Source organism: Nyctereutes procyonoides, unplaced genomic scaffold, assembly GCF_905146905.1.
Source record: "Nyctereutes procyonoides isolate TBG_1078 unplaced genomic scaffold, NYPRO_anot_genome, whole genome shotgun sequence".
NCBI classification, from domain to species: Eukaryota; Metazoa; Chordata; class Mammalia; order Carnivora; family Canidae; genus Nyctereutes; species Nyctereutes procyonoides.
This window is the reverse complement of record NW_026575125.1, coordinates 4,645,218-4,658,622: the sequence shown is the minus strand read 5'-3', so window position 1 is coordinate 4,658,622 and position 13,405 is coordinate 4,645,218.

Sequence of the window (13,405 nt, the reverse complement as noted above, 5' to 3'; positions counted from 1 at the left end):
ACAAAGGGACACTCGAAACCCCAAGTCAGTATTCTGTAGGCTCACGTCAGAGTTTCTAATGAGAGGACCCCATTGTGGGAAGCCACATTTCTCCTACAACCCAGGATGTGCCAGATGCTGTGTACTCTTGGGTCCTGCCTCTGGCCAACGAGGTAATTTGGTCTCCATCATCCTTTCAAAGCCAATGTTCTAGCTACAATCAACAATAAAAAAAAAAACCCACAATAGAGATGACATCAGTCATAACTCTTCACCTGCAAGACTGTCATAACTCCTGCACTTGATGGTTCGGAAACTTCGCAGTGGCTTGGAAAGCCAAACCATTTACTGACTGGAGAAGGACTCTGCGGGCTAGTTGCGATCTTTAATGGAAAAAGCAGCAAGTTCTGTCACAGACATTATAAATAATGGTGGAGTATCTGAGCGCGAGGATTAGCACGCCTGACAAATTTGAATTACCAGGGGGGTAATGCTGATATTCAGAAACCATGGGAAACTACTACTTTACCTGTTTTGTTTCCACAGAATTCATCTGCATGTGAATACGTGTTGTCTGCAAGCACAGAAAGAGGCTCCTTCTTTCCCACTTCCTGTGGATGTTTGCATAATATTTAAGCATTAATTATGTAATGTTTGTCAAGTGTTTGAAGCTCCTAGGGAAAAGGCACTATATTAACAGCATTATTATTAGCGTTTTCTCTGTTAAATTTCCATTACAAAATGCATCAGGAAATGAGTAGTGGCCATCTGTCACACAGCTTAAATGCTTGCATTCTACAGAATTTTGTTTATTGCTGAATGGAGGTACTTTGTAAGCGATATATAAAAATCATTCTCGAAAATGAGTTGAACAGCTGTTGCGTTCTATACTAATTCTAACACCTTCCTAGCAGCTATTATTTTTGATAATGTGAAAAACAAATCACAGCTTCCATTTACTCGCTTTTAATAATGATCACATAAGCATACATTGTGTTAAACGATAAGTGGTTTTGTTAATCACGAGCAAAACCAGAGGCACGTATTTGACTTCCTGATGGATTTCCAGGTATCTAGCGAAGTCACTTCTTGCCCTCAGCTTCCACATGTCCTTGAGAATGAGCCCTAGAACAGGAAGGGCTCAATAAGCAGAAACATTTAGCCCAATTCAATCTTTACCTGCCCCTTCATCAAATCTGATTATTTTCTGACATTCGATCATTGTATTTGGCACAAAGAGCATCTTTTAATTTGCCCATTTCCTCAATCCTGACTAGAACTGACTATTTTCCATGAGTACCAGCCACTGGTGCTTTATTTGCTCTGAATTTCTTGATCAGGTCCTTACCCATATTTGGAATGAGGTGCGATCTTTCTGTCATTTGAATGAGAACTTAATTTAGAAAGAAAAAAATCATGGAAGGTAAACAGAGTGCTGCAAGCATGTTTTATTTCCCCTAAATCTTCATTTGCCTTTTAATTTATTTAAGGATTGGTGTGAAAGGGACATATATTTACATTACATATTTTTTTTTTTTTTACTTCTAGGTTTAAGATGATGACTAAAAAGGACTTTTCTCCAGGGCAAAAAAAAGGAGAAGAAGAAGAAGAAAGAGAAGAAGAAACAATTTCCATATTTGGATTTTTTAGACTATTTGTTTAAATTACATAAAATTTATTTTGGTGCAAATTATGAGGAATTCAGTTGCATTATGTTTTCAAATAGTTTTTCAGCTGCCCCATTACCAATTTTTTTTAAAAAACCTATTTTTCAAAAGTATCAACATAATCATGGACTCAACTTCTGTGTCTACACATTTTTCTGACATTCTACTAACTGCACTGATGTGCCTCTCAATTCTTAGGCCAATACCCAATCATTTAAATACAGTCTTTATGTTTTTGCACCTGATACCACCAAGATAAAAGTTGCATTTCTTCCTTGAATGAGCTGAATGGGACTAGGCCAGTAAGCACAAACATCTAAATGTCTCTCTGTATATGGGAGAAATTAGGTGGCAATGCATCCCCTTGAAAACCTAGTTAATATTTTTATAAAGTGAAGCAATACATGAAAGTTTTTCACACTGAAAATACATTAGTCTTAAAAATGGTCCCGGGTTGATCAGATGGATTATGGCCACAAGATCTTGCCAGGTGGGTTCTTACCAACTGCGATGATAATATTCCATCAGGATCTTTGAACATTGCCTTTAAAGGTGCAGAGCTGAATCCTACCATAACAGTTCCTCTACCCATAACAGGAGATAGAACCCTAGTATTTGATCCTAACTCCAAATACAGAGGGATGACAAATTTGGCCATGAGTGAGGATTTCCTCTGAATGCAAGTTACAGAAAACTCTGCTAGAGTAACTGACACAGTTACCATAGTTACATAAATCCACAGGTAGATTTATCTCAGCAAACACTGTAGGCTGAGTGGGAGCAGCTCAAGGAAATGTGCCCACTGCTCAAGGCTCCTTCTAGTTTTGATTCCACCCGGTCTTGCTGTCCCTGGTCAGCAAACGGCCGCAGAATCTGAGGATGTCATACCAAATTTCCAAGCAGAAAGAAAAGGTAAAGGAAAAAAGTGCCAGCAGTAGAAGCTACCTGTCTTGCTGGTCACTTGCCATGTCCCATGGACACCCCTGGCTGCAGCAAAGCTTGACGAATGGAGCTGCTTTCACAGCTTTTGGTCCAGAGGTAGATAAAGAAGATGAAGCTGGACATAGCCGGGGAGCTTATTACAATACAGTGTCACACTACAAAATTGCTACCTTCATGTCAGAGGAGGCTCTGAATTAATGAAAGAAGCCCAAAACTAAATACATCCTGAGAAAGTGCTTATATTCAAAACTGGGAGAAACTTCTCAAGACTTCAGTTGCTCACCTCTTTAAGAAATTAGATTATCCCAAAGAAAGTATCAAGTGAACTCCAGAATTGCCTTCCAAAGTACAACCCCCAAGCAAAGAGGGACTTGGAAATTTAGGATCATAACTCACAAATCATACAAACCAGCCGAGGAAAATTATTCCACCATGCAGACTCCAAAAAAAAAAAAAAATCAAATGCATGTTATTCTTTAAAAAAATCTTTAAGAACTCCAAATACAGACAAAGGAATAAAATTACTCATCAAGAGAAATTCTGTATACAATCAAACTGTCAATGAGCAATGAAACAGTGAAACTCTTGGTTGGTGTCTAAACAGTTATCATGGTGATTAAGTATAAGGCAAGATTCAGAATTCAATCTATAAAAAGCAAAACAACTTAATGCATGTTATAATATATAAAATACTATTTTCTAACTGATATAGTTACAATAGCCTTAATCTTAAAAAAACAAAAATCAGTTCATTTTTAACAAAATCTATTTTTTAATTTTTTTTTAGTTTTTATTTTTTTAAGATTTTATTTACTTATTCATGAGAGAGACAGAGACAGAGAGAGAGGCAGAGAGACACAGGCAGAGGGAGAAGCAGGCTCCCTGCAGGGAGCCCAACATGGGACTCGATCTGGGGTCTCCAGGATCAGGCCCAGGCCGAAGGCGACGCTAAATTGCTGGGCCACTGGGGCTGCCCAACAAAATCTATAGAGGGAAGTTAAATGATGCTAAATGCTAAAAATTGTGCTAAATAATTACTAAGGGGCAGAGGGCAGTGATACTACTTTAGAACTAAATATCCAACTATGTTTTCTTTGGCATAGTTTTCAAACAATCATAGAAAAAAGAAAACATGAGCAATTAAGTAAAAAGCAGGAAATAAAATATCAAGAAAGAACAAAAATCCAAGATTTAACAAAATGACCAAGAACCAACTATCAATCGTTAATTAAATCGTACTTATGTTGCTAATGGAATTGAAAATAGTTAAATTCATAGAATCAGAATAGAATGATGGTTGCCAGGAACTTAGGGAAGGTGGAAATGGGGAGTTGTCATTCAATGGGCAAAAAATGTTCCATTGTGCAAGGGGAATTAATAAATCCTAGAGATCTCCTGTACAACATAGTGTCTAAACAGTATGTTCTTGTGCACTTACACACTTATTGAGAGGTTAAAGCTCATATTAAGTGTTCTTGTGACAATGAACAAACAAAAATAAAACAAGGACATATCTGGAGGTGAGAGCTACGTCTATTACCTTGACTGTAGTGACAGTATCATGGTGTAGGCATATATTCAAAGTCATGAAATTCTATATATTAAATATGTGTAGTTTGGGGTATATAATTTATACTACAACAAAGCTGTTTTAAAACATTTCTCAGCAGCCTGGGTGGCTCAGCGGTTTAGCGCCACCTTCAGCCCAGGGTGTAATCCTGGAGACCTGGGATCGAGTCCTTGTCGGGCTCCCTGCATGGAGCCTGCTTCTCCCTCTGCCTGGGTCTCTGTCTCTGTCTCTCTCTCTCTCTGTCTCTCATGAATAAATAAAATCATTTTTAAAAAATTAAAAAAATAAAGCATTTCTTAAGGGGCACCTGAGTGGCTCATGGTTGAGCAGCTACCTTTGGGTTGGGTCTTGATCCGGGGATAAAGGGATCAAATCTCACATCATGCTCCCTGCAGGGAGCCTGCTCTTTCCTCTGCCTTTGTGCCTCTCTCATGAATAAATAAACAAAATCTTTAAAAAACTTCTTAAATAGAAGAAAATATAAAAATAATGGATAATAAAGTTAGTCAAAGGTAAGCCTGTTATGGGGATTAAGAAGTATCAGGTCCATCAGGAAGAACCAGATATTGTGCCAGAAATGACTTACAGTATTTTTTTTCACAACTCAAATAAATTAGTTAAAATAGGGCTTGAGATTCCAGTGTCAACCCTTGCTGCCTGTATGACTTAGACAAAATTATCTAACTTCTAACTCTTGGTTTTGTTTCTATAAAATAGGATTGATACTATTTTCTGGTTCATGGAATTAATTTTAAGATTTTGAATTAATCCAGGAAAAGCCTGGGATCACACTGGGCACATATTAATGGTTCTTTAAATATTACCATTGTGCTTATTTTCCAAAGGAAAATATCTGGGAGTCAATGGTACCTCAAGGTCAAGTATCTCACCTAGAGAGGTAAAAATCTGGAACTAGAACATAATTAGACAAATTGGTGTCTACCTAGTGAGGACACTTGAAAATAAGGGCAGGAGTCAGAAAGCTATATAAACAGTGATTTCATTTTTTTTTAAGATTTTATTTATTTATTCATGAGAGGCTCACAGAGAGAGGTGAGGGAGAAGGGACTTTATCCCAGGACTCCAGTATCACAGCCTAAGCCAAAGGCAGAGGCTCAACCACTGAGACACTCAGGTGTCCCATAAACAGTGATTTTAAAACACAGACTTATGTGTATGTTATAACATTCAAAGAAAATGTAACTTGTAATGCAATTTAAAGAAATAAACCAAAAAAAGAAAGAAAGAAAGAAAGAAAGAAAGAAAGAAAGAAAGAAAGAAAGAAAGAAAGAAACCAGAATTGGAACCAGAATGGTGCTTTCTATGAATTCTCTCAACTCTTGACTAGCTTTATCACTTCTGCCATTTTGAAAGCCCTCCCCCACCCTAAAGTTAGGGGAATGTGGGATTCTTCTCAGCCCGCTGCTCTTGGACTCCAATTTGTCTTCACCTCTCTTGAAGCTTTGTATTTCAAGTTGTGATAGTTTTGAATTTCTGGCCTTCCTCTCGATCTGCTTGAGGAATGTAGTCTTTTGATGTTTGGCATGAGGGTGATGTGGTGTTTACTTCCATGCGCTCCTGTGTTTCTTTAAGCATCAAATGTTGGCAGCATCACCCCTCATCTGTGAAAGTTCATCCAAAACTGGAGCTTTCTACTCATTTGAAATATGGGCTCCGTGCTTAAAAAGGCAAAAAAAATCAAAGCAGTACAAAGAAGGTGTTATGAAATAGTTGTGTGTCAGCTATTCGCCAAATCAATTTCTCCTTTGACACCTGGTTGTTCAGCACGCTCGTCAGGTTCTCTTCCAGTTAAAGCTGATGCTTGATGATATTCTAGTCAATGGTTCACGAGTAGATGTGATGTGTGTCCCATCCAAGCCTGGCTCGTAAAAATCTCCAATGAATTTCCTCCGTGGTTCCCCACCCCTCCTGCTGTGTGGGATATAGTGATGACCCTTCAGAACACCCTTGGCTACTGTGACTTGAAGATGGACCCCCTAAATGATTGCTGGGAACACAGAACTCCCTTCCACTCAAGTCTGCTCACTCAGGTCAGCCCACCCTGGACTCCTAGCAAGAAGACAGCTTCACTGGATGAGAGTCTTATTCACTTGTTTTATTGGTTACAAATCCAGGAAATATGAGCTACTGGGGAGGGCTATCCAGATCAACAAGGTTTCTTCTCTTCTGCTGGGTGTATATCATATAGCGCCAGCTAATGCCAACAAGGTACATACAGGTGGAGTCTCAGATCTACTCCTTAGGAAGGCAAAGTCTACACTGGTGTGAAAGCTCAGATTCTACTCCCTCTCAGTTCCCGTCCAGAGGAAATCCTAGTTACCACATTTTGTTTTAAGGGTCACTTCCTACCTTTTGACCAGGTATAGGTATAGAAATTAGTAACACGTTGGTGAAAGATTAATTGTTCTAAGACAGTTTCCGACAAAGTGTGTAGAAAACATAAATAAATGTTTAGGTGCTGTAGTATGACAACGTTCTAGCCAATGGCGTATGAGCAAAAGTGATGTGTGTCATTTCTGAGCCTGGCTCTTGAAAATCTCCCATAAATTTCCCCCATGTTTTTCTCTTTCTGATGTATGGCATCTGTTCCTCTTAGGGAAACCTTGGACACCATGAATTAAATAATAATAATAATAATAATAGTAAATAAAAAAAAAACCTACTGCAGTAAGGATAATGCACACTGCATTTCAATAAAGTCATAAGAGAGTAAGGAGAGGTCCAGAGAAGAAAACACAGGATGATTGAAAGTCCAGAGCTGCTGCTCTATGCAGACAGCCTTAAAGGATTAGCAGGATTCCATCTGCAAAGACCAAAGCTGACAGGCGATAGCACTGAAGTTTATAAACTCATAAAAGAAAGACCTGGGATGAACAAGGACTTGTTCACTAAATCCCAGTTTGCCACGTTGCCCTTTCCTTTATAAGTAGAAAGAAGGCAATTTAAGGAAAACAGAGAAATGGTGAGTTAACAAAACAGAGCAGGTAACAGTGGCCCTATGTGCAGAAATCCTAACCTAGAAAACCAGAGGCCAATATAGCAAATATAGGGGGGGAAAAAAACAAACAAACAAACCACTTCTAATGAGTACCAGAAAAATTCACACGTGACGGTTTCATAATGGGAGCTAAAATGATGCCTAAAAAAATTAAAGAGCCTAAAAGTGATTGACCTAAAATGAATGACTTGTAATTGGAACACGCCTGGGTTTTGAACCTTTACAACAATGGCATTGCACACACGTTCTTGCCAGCTACGCAGCTTTGCAAATTGCCCCTGCATTGCCTCTTCGGGTTAGCTGCAAAATATTGTCGCTGTTAGATTTATTTTGTATCAGGCAAAGTGTTGTTTTTATGGAACTGCCCATGGAGAGGAGCCGTCATAGATTCTGAGCGACATGGAGAAGCCTTGGTAAACCACTAAATTTAGATAGGATGGAGCCATACACTGAAAGTCTTAAATGACCTCACTTTTCAAATCTCCTCCAGGCATGAAATAGACCCACTCGTGTAAGATGTAGTGTGAGCAGTTGCAGGGGGGATAAGGAGACGTTCCGCTATCACAGCAGGAATGTAAATCACGAGACAGTCACTGATGAAATCCCCGGATGCTCACAGATTAAATATAGTTACTTTTAAAATCAAGTTACACACAATTCTTGCTTTCTAGAGGATTGCTGTCTAAAGCAAGTAACGTGGCTTCTGGTTATTGCAACAGCAACACTTTCATCTTTCTTAGGAATTCTTTCAATTGGAAAAGGGCTCTTAGTCTTTGGAAACAATCCCGATTCCAAATAGCAAAGATTCTACTCAACTGATTAAAAATTAATACACGTTATGCCTGAACATTATGAGACACAATTTCTCAAAAGAGCAGTGAACTTCTAGAAATCAGTTTTAAGTATTCCTTACCACATTCTGGCAGGAGTAGTAAAAATGGCCACTGGCACACTTGTAAATTTAAAGATGTGTTTTGAATTAAGTGCTAGAGTTTGGATCATGACTGAATCTGTTTCATCAATGGACAGATGTTTATTAAATATTTACTGTCACGATTTACGTGGCCAGGAGGAACATTCATTGCAGAATTAAACACACACACACACACACACAAAGAACACAAAAAAGAAAAATAAAGGCCAACAATGCCCAGCCGGGAATTTAATGTGCCAGAAGTTGTTTCGGAGCATCTCTGCACGGCATGTCAAATTCATGGTGCAAGTATCACAAGTAGCTACAGTGCTATAGCACATAACTGCCACCTTGGTACACTAACGGACATTTTTTATGCATGTATGCAATTAACTATGACTCATGACTTCCTGTTAAAATTTAGCAAATCCCTGCTGACTTCCTTTGCAAATTTTTTTTATTTTATTTTTTTTATGATAGTCACAGAGAGAGAGAGAGAGAGAGAGAGAGAGAGAGAGAGAGGGGCAGAGACACAGGCAGAGGGAGAAGCAGGCTCCACGCACCGGGAACCCGACGTGGGATTTGATCCTGGGTCCCCAGGATCGTGCCCTGGGCCAAAGGCAGGCGCCAAACCGCTGCACCACCCAGGGATCCCCCCTTTGCAAAATTTTAATAATAATGGTCATTAACTCTCATGGTCAAAAATTTTATATATACATACATATAAATTGAATTTTTGACCTTTAGGTCTAAAGAAATAAATACTGACCTTTTCAATAAAATGTTTTGTAATTATCCAAAGCAGATCCCTTTATACTCTCATCATTAACCCTAAAAGGAATGCTATCTTAACTTTGCTCCCTGAGATTCCATCCCATCTTTTCCACCATGTCCCTAACCCTCCTCCTGTGTTAATGCACGGCCACCCTCTCTACTCTTGTTACTTCCTGTCCCCTACCTCTTCCCTTTATGTCACTTCTGGTCCAATCTCTCCATCTTTCCTTTCACCACCTGGCTCCTCCTTCTCTCAGGTCACTGGCTTCCTCTGCCTCCCTCATTTACATCATGTCTTGACCTTTCCCCTCAACCTCCTATCCCACCACAATGCATAATGAGATCTCCCCTGAAGTAATGTCATGCCCCATAGATGAAGAGCCCAGGACTTGGTAGAAGGAAGAGTGGATTCAGAAGGCCTTCATGAAAAGCCTCACCTGATTTGGTGGACAGACATCTGGGATGGCCCCTCAACATGGTTCACCCATAAAATGAAGTGGTGGACCAGTTCTTCTAACCATGCCAGGACCACTTACATTGAATGCATCCCTGCCCATGGAGGGAACGGAGGGACGCACAGCCTTGGAAGAGGAGCTAGCTCTCTTTAACTGAGGGCAATTAAGAAGAGAGACTCAACTGAGGTCTGTCCACAGAACCCTCAGAAGATGAAGGAACAGGTGCCGTGGTCCCGAAGAAGTCTCTGTGGAGGATACCATCACTTCCACGACCCCTAACCTTGTCTACAGAACTGTGTCCTGTTGCTGGAAAGCACACAAAGATCATGAAAATGTCATCTGGACCTTACAGAAACATAGAATTCCATTAGAGAAATGAGACACATATGCATCTCTGAGTACTACTTATTGACTCTCTCCCATCAGATAGCTCAGAAAACTTGGGTTTTAATTGCTTTAAAATCTCTTGTGACTGAAAGCAATGCGCTCATAATGTCAAACGAGGGGGTCCATACAGCATGATCTTGGGGCCAAATCTTGTCACTACCTATCTTAATAAATAAAGCATTAGTGAAGGACATCTTGTCCATTCATTATCTATTTCCCATGGCTGTTTTTGTGTTGCACAGCAAATTATATAAGTTGTGACAAAGACCACATGGCCTTCAAAGTCTAAATTATTTACTATCTGGTGCTTTGCAGGGAAAGGTTGCCAACAGTCACATTGGGGCATTATGATTCTTAAGGAATTAAGTGAAAATAGATCTGGATCGGGATCCCTGGGTGGCGTAGCAGTTTGGCGCCTGCCTTTGGCCCAGGGCGTGATCCTGGAGATCCGGGATCGAATCCCACGTCAGGATCCCGGTGCATGGAGCCTGCTTCTCCCTCTGCCTGTGTCTCTGCCTCTCTCTCTCTCTCTCTCTGTGACTATCATAAATAAATAAATAAATAAATAAATAAATAAATAAATAAATAATAATAAATATTAAAAAAAAAGAAAATAGATCTGGATCAATCTTATTATTACAAAAAAAATGCCTTGCAGGATGGCTTGCAGGAAGGTTGCTTTTTCTATAAGACTGTATATAAACATTTTTGATGAACCACCCAAAGTGGACTTTTGTGGCAATTTCTCCAGCCCCACCACAACATAAGGAAGAAGTCCTCCCAATACTTCACAATACTACCCAAACAGCCATGGCACGACATGTTCTGGTTCTGTGCAGTTCAGAAATAAAGAATCCCACAGTACTCAGTAACAATTGCAAGACAAATCTATGTTTTGATTTTTGGGGAGAAAGCAGCAACTTACCAAAAAGTACTTGGCCCATTATTGTGACAGACTATAAAACACTTAGTTAAGGGCGAATGTGTTGAAAGTTACGGGCCCCTCTTCACTCCAGGAATCATGTTACTTTGTCCAACTCTGAAGGTATTTAGAATGACTTTATATTAACAAAAACAAATAGCTTTCTGTTACATAAAAAACCAGAATTTCTAAGTTAAAGCATTGGAAGAATCTCTAGCTCTCTGATGACTGATGGATGTGGCATATGTATATACTGAATCAATGAATTCAAAAATGAGCAAACAAATGGAGATGTCTTTCTAATCTTATCATTCACCACCTTTTCTTAATCTATCTTGTACTTGCACTAAATTGAACGACTCTCAATTTATTATAGTGTCATTTCCGTGTTTCCCTCATTTTTCCTACTCAATTACAAATCTAAAAGGAAGTACTTTTCTTGCTGGACTTCGCATTCCCTACCACATTAAGTTTAGAGCCTCATCCATGTTGCACAATCAATGTCTGAAAGTGGAGGGGATTGATTATTACTTAAAAGGCAAGTGACTGGCAAGATGATGACCTTCTACCACTACCTCTGGTTTCCATTTGTTACCACGTGTGTAAGCTTTTGGGTGTACAAATGCCAGAACTCACTCTGACAAAGTTTAAGGAAAGAATAAAAGACTCTATGGGAGAAAGACTGGGGAGAGCTCCAGAAGGGCACTAAAAGTAGACCCCATCAGCATCAGTAAAGATAGCCCGGGGGACTGTTCTTAAGGACCCCAAAGGTCAGGACGTCTCCCAAAGGCACTGATATCGGAATGACTTCATTCCAATAAACACTTGAGGGACACTGTTTTCAAAAATGGATTCCTATTCAGTTTCTACCTGGGTCCAGCAGTAGCACCTCATGACAAATGGACTCAAAGGCTTAACTAGGACCACAGGGACAAAAGAGAGGTAGATCCCACAGAATAGATAGGAGAAGGGGAAGGGACCTGAGCAAGCAACACATGAAGACAGCTAGACAAATTTCAGGGTCTTCTTTAAATAGATGGGGTAACAGGACTTTTATCTCCTAGTTACTAAGGCCCGGGAGATTGATTAGAAATAAATAGCACAGAAGTAATTTTATCCAATAACTAAAAATTAGATCTTGTAAAAAAAAAAAAAAAGTTAGGAAGACTTCTGGTAGAAGGAGCCATATAAAATATACAGTCCCCAAATCACAGGGCCCTCAGCACTGCATGTGCCATAACGTCATCTGGAAAATCAGCCACTCAGCAGGCAATCTCGTTGACTGCATGGGGAAAGATAAAGTGCAAGCAACCCAAAAAGCATGAGACTCATAAAATGCAGAGGACAGTCATGAGCTGAGGCAGCCTCGCCAAGTTCATAGGCTCCAGCCAGAAGTATGAGATTCAGAGGCCTCCCATGGAGGGAAATGTATGGGCAAGTGCAGAAATGTAAGTGGTGTCTGGGATCTTATCGTAGTGGCAGCTCATTATTCCCATTACCTGGAGAAGATAATAAACACAACGGCCAGCATCCCTGTATAAGCGTGCTCAAAGGACCCAACTGGACCCTGTGTACAAACAGTGTTTTCCAGAGGTGACACCAGACACATGAGACACAAATCTAGGCTTAAAGCCCAGTGATAGAAGCGGTCATTTGTATGCTACCTGGGCATCCAAAGCCACTTGCCTAAATGACACTTGAACATTTTCATCTAGATCTTTTGAATTATAATTTCTGGCTTTATTGCATATTTCATCTGGGCCACTTCCAAATGGATCTTCTGGCATGGTTATACACTATGATAGAGTGATATTCAGTTTAAAAATCATTACCTTAATCATCTCTGCTAATTTGATTTAGTGTGAGGGATGGCTGATTTAGTTTCCTTGTTTACTTTAAGAATTTTACTCACGGTGAAAATAGTTTTGTTTTAAATTAAAACCGTGGATTGCACAACAAAGGTTTAGAGCACATAGGTGTGGGGTTTGTTTCCAATACACGGGTGTTATATCAAATTTGACAATGTAACTTTGAGCTGAACCATGCATTAAAATTTCGTGTTTCAGGGGCACCTGGGTGGTTCAGCCAGTTAAGTGTCTGTTTTAGGCTCAGTCATGATCTCAGGGACTTGGGATCAAGCCCACATCAGGCTCCCTGCTTCTGGGGAGCCTGCTTTTTCCTCTCCCTCCCCATACTTGTGCTCTCTATCTGAAATAAATAAAATCATCTAAAAAATGTGTTTGTTTCACTTTTTAAAGAGATTTTATTTATTTATTCATGAGAGACACAGAGAGGCAGAGACACAGGCAGAGGGAGAAGCAGGTTCCTCATGGAGAACCTGATGCGGGACTCGATCCCAGGACCCCAGGATCACACTCTGAGCCAAAGACAGACGCTCAACCGCTGGGCCACCCAGGTGTCCCAAGATGCCTTTGTTTCAAATGAGGGAGTAGAAGAATTAATTTTATAAGGTATCTTCTGAATGTAGTTAGAGAACACTGGACCATCTGGAGTTACAATAAACTCATTAGGAGTGAGACCATACCATATTATGCAATCTAGTCAGTGATGCCAACATCTTGTCTTTATTCAACTTGGCCTAATACCTGCATTTTCAAATGTTTTCTAATGTCTTAAAAATAGTTTCTCACAGGCAAGAAACATAAAAATAAGTTAAATTGAACTGCATCAAAATACAACTCCTGTGCATCCAAGGACACGATCAACATTTTGAAAAGGGTGCCTATGGACTGCAAGAAAATAATTGCAAATCATCT